Source organism: Aotus nancymaae, unplaced genomic scaffold, assembly GCF_030222135.1.
Source record: "Aotus nancymaae isolate 86718 unplaced genomic scaffold, 86718_ANA_hifiasm-v0.15.2.pri h1tg000338l, whole genome shotgun sequence".
Lineage (NCBI taxonomy): Eukaryota > Metazoa > Chordata > Mammalia > Primates > Aotidae > Aotus > Aotus nancymaae.
The window spans coordinates 299,512-303,311 of NW_026988753.1; the positions used below are offsets into that span (position 1 = coordinate 299,512).

A 3,800-nucleotide genomic window follows, 5' to 3' on the forward strand; every position below is an offset into this window, starting at 1 on the left:
CCCAAACCAGCTACAGGCGCCGCCTTCCCCGCCCAACCAGCAGGCTCTTCCTCTCTGTCCACCATCAGCTCCAACTGTGCTCACCTGGGTGGGCCTCTGTCAGCTGCCGATCCACACCTGTTTCCCACCCCTCCTGACTGCAGGGTGCCCCCTCTGTGGGCAGTGCTGTCACTCAGCCCTTCAGCCCCTGAGCTCCCTGAAATCTCCATCTCTATGGGGTGCTGGTATCCCTGGGCCAGGACCCCTTTAGTATAACCTGGCTCCTGCTATGAAATGTACATCTAGTCCCCAGAAAGTGTGACTGAGTCCCCATGTAAACCTTCTCTGTCACCTGGACTACGGGGCATAGCCCCCACCTTTCTGCTGGTAGTGAGCAAGGAAGCAGACAGCTTCAACTGGGCTGGCAAACACCTAAGTCCTATATGGTGCCAATCTTGGGAGAAAGCTGACACTATGCACAGAATGGCGGTAAAACACCAGGTCAAACCCACTTTCAGGTCACCCTGTCTGTCTTCCTACAGTTGGTGGTTTCCTGCACCTCCATTACTTAAGGCAATTTTAGGTGCCTTTTTGAGACCTGCAATGTAAAACTCCTGTCAAGTTCACCCTCCTAACACAGTTATTCTGGATGCGACATCTCCACCATTGTCCTGTTCCCAGAGCCCCATCAGGTGTGTCCTCCTGGGTGGCAGCCACACCTCTGACATCTGGTGCCTCCATGCCAAGCCCAGGCCTGGCACACTGCAGACCCTCAGCCTGCTGGGCTCTCCTGCCCCGGGCTCATTCCCTGAGACCACATGGAGGAATGCACTTGGGAATGCACTCCCTGCTGTGTTACAGCCCAGAAATTTGACCCCAGGGTTTATGATTACCAAAAATTCAGGAGCCAACCAATGAGGGGGCAGCTAGCCTGCTTTCCAGGGGTGGTTGGGCCCTGGACACTATCTTCTGGATGCCAGTGAGCGGCTGAGAGCTGAAGCTCCCTGGACACTCAAGGCTCTTGTGGTGACAGGTGAGGGGACATAGGTGGAAGGACAGGGCTCTCAGCCTGCACCTTCCTTGGGATCTGGAGGTTGGGCTGTTTTTTGTGCTTGACCCTTATGTCCCCCTCAGCAACCTAAACATTTGTTATCAAGGGGGAAGGAGTCTTTGCTGAAACTCGTGTTTGGATACAGGTTTTCTGCAATGTATGGTCCTTGGAGAAAGACTAAAGGGTTGGATATATGGCCTCCCTGCGGTAGGTGCCCCCTCAATGCACTAAGAAGCTGAGAGATCTAGGAAAAGGGAACCCAGGGAGGAGAAGTGAGCAGTTCATTTATGAAGCCTTTATAAAAGTTATTTTATTCAATCTTCAAAACAACCCAGAAGGTAGGTTTTCTTCTCCTCTGTTCTATAGATGAAGAAACAGAGGCTCAGAGAGGTTAAGCAACATGCCCGAGGTCATACAGCTAGAAAGGGATGGAACCAGATTCCAGGGCAGGTCTTTCTGACCCTACCTTCTCCCAGTGGCAGAGGCCTCCTTCCTCATGGGCAAAAGCAGAAAGACACACCCTTGAGCAGGTCTCCCTGTTACTGCAAGGCTGGAAGCCATGCGGAGACTCATGTGGTTTCCTCTCTCTTCCTCAGGCCTGCCATAAAGGCGTGAGGGGAGTCTAGCTCTCTCTCCTGGACTTTGAGATTTCAGACACAGAAGTCCGTCCATGGCTCCTTATCACATCCACAAATACCGAGAGAGCGACCACAAGTGTGTCATGGGCTTCTTCTCCACGGGGGTGAATGAGCACGCCTTGACCACCTTCCTCCAATTGCTGAAGCCTCCCCGAGCGCTTGTGCTCTTACCTGGGGGGCCCCTCACACTACTCCTGCTCTCTGGCTCCTGGTGCCTCATGGTGTTCAGCCTCAGCCTCAGCCTCCTCTGTGCCCTGAGGTTCTTTGCCAAACATCCCTGGAGGAAGTATGAAGACAGGACACTGCGCACAGACATGTCTGACATCACCAAATCCTACCTGAGTGAGCATGGCTCCTGCTTCTGGGTGGCTGAGTCTGAAGAGAAAGTGGTGGGCATGGTGGGAGCTCTGCCCGTTGACCATCCCACCTTGAGGGAGAAGTAGGTGCGGCTACTTCACCTCTTTGTGGATATTGAGCACCATCATCAGGGACAGCAAAAGCCCTGGTCAAGACTGTCCTCCAGTTTGCCCGGGACCAGGGCTACAGTGAAGTTGTCCTTGGCATGAATACAGTGCAGTTCTCTGCCCTGGCCCTCTACCAGGGCATGGGCTTCCAGGAGACAGGTCAGTCCTACCTCACCATGAGCAGGAGGCTAGTGGCTGTTCCTATAGTTCATTTCATTTACCACCTCCCTTCTGCTCAGGCAGGGGGTCTGTGATCTCTTTCTTTGTGTATTGGTCAGAATAGAATCCACTCTGCTGTAGCAGTAAGCAATCCCCAACCTTTCCGTGCAATGACACAATAAAAGCTTATTGTCCATTCTTATCTGAGTCCCTCGTGTTTGATAGTGGGGTTGCTTCTGGGGCTCTGTTTCATTCAGTCTTTTTGGGTCTTTTGTGTGTGGATGAAAAGAGTCAAACTCTGTAAAATATTTTCAGAGATTTATTCTGAGCCAAATATGAGTGACCAGGGTGTAAGAGTTAAAGAAACAGGAAAGAAACACACAAAGTGGCTCAACAGTCAAAGACAGGTTTATTTTGGAGAATAAACCTGACAGGGGCTTTGGCCAATTTCAGTTAGAAGCACTCTCTCTTACAGACTAAGAGCATTTAAGGGTTTTAGGGCGAGAGAGTTTATCACAGGCTTGGAATGTTTCTGTGTGGAGAAGTTTATTGCAGGGTTGGAATGTCTCTGGTCAGAGAGGTGGTTACCTTGGGGCTGACATATCTCTGGCCAGAGGGGAGGTTACCTCAGGGCTGGCATGTCTCTGGTCGGGGAGGGGTTTATCTTAGAGTTGGAATGTTTCTGGTCAGAGATGTCATTTGTGGTACATGGGCATGCTGGCATTAAGCATTAGGATGATGGCCTTTGGGTTGGAATTATGTGGCTGATCAAGGGGAACTTTAAAATGGTGGTGCTTGTCCAAGACAGCAATGCTCCTGCTCTGTTAATCCAGACCCTATGGTTATAAAAAGGATGAGGGGTGGCATTTTCTTTCTGGCTACTTCCTGCTGATGGGAGGATGGAGAGTTTTCTGGTCTCAGATTGACTGAAGGAGTAACGCTGTCTGTGGATGTTTTTGGGTAGTTGTCTGTGAAATGGCCATGATTCTGTCAGTTAAAAATCTTTGAAAAAGATTAATTAGGCAGGGCAAAAACATTAGTCCTAGGCATATCATTAGGAGAGGGCCCAGAAGTGGGATGACCCATGCTATGATTTCGTTCCCAAACCAAGAATTTATTTAACTGTTTTGGTATTCCCTTAGCTTTTTGGCCCTTTCTTTAAGTTATTTAACAGTGTTTCCTACTAGGCCCGATTGGTTGAGATAGAAGCAACATTCCTTAACTTAATGAGAGGCAGAGGTGCATGTTTGGAAAGGCCCATGTGTTATTTTCTGTTAGTAACCATTATTAAAAGACAAATAATGGTAGGACTGGTTTGCTTTCTTATACTTGGTTTAAGTATTTGCATACAGTGCAGCAAGAATAATTATTTATTACATAGGCCTTTTAAATTAGCATTGATGGAACTTTGTTCCATAGAAGGAATCTGAGATAAGATCTTTTAGAGCTGAGCCCAGCCTTGGACCTGTACCATTAAATACCTATGAGTTGGGTGAATTCCTCTCCTCT

General features: G+C 49.2%; 1 pseudogene; it reads left to right on the top strand.

Annotated features, from left to right (window-relative positions):
- The first annotated feature begins 944 nt into the window (after positions 1–944).
- LOC135273168 (N-acetyltransferase 8-like) lies at positions 945–2,493 on the top strand (annotated as a pseudogene).
- Positions 2,494–3,800: the final 1,307 nt, after the last annotated feature.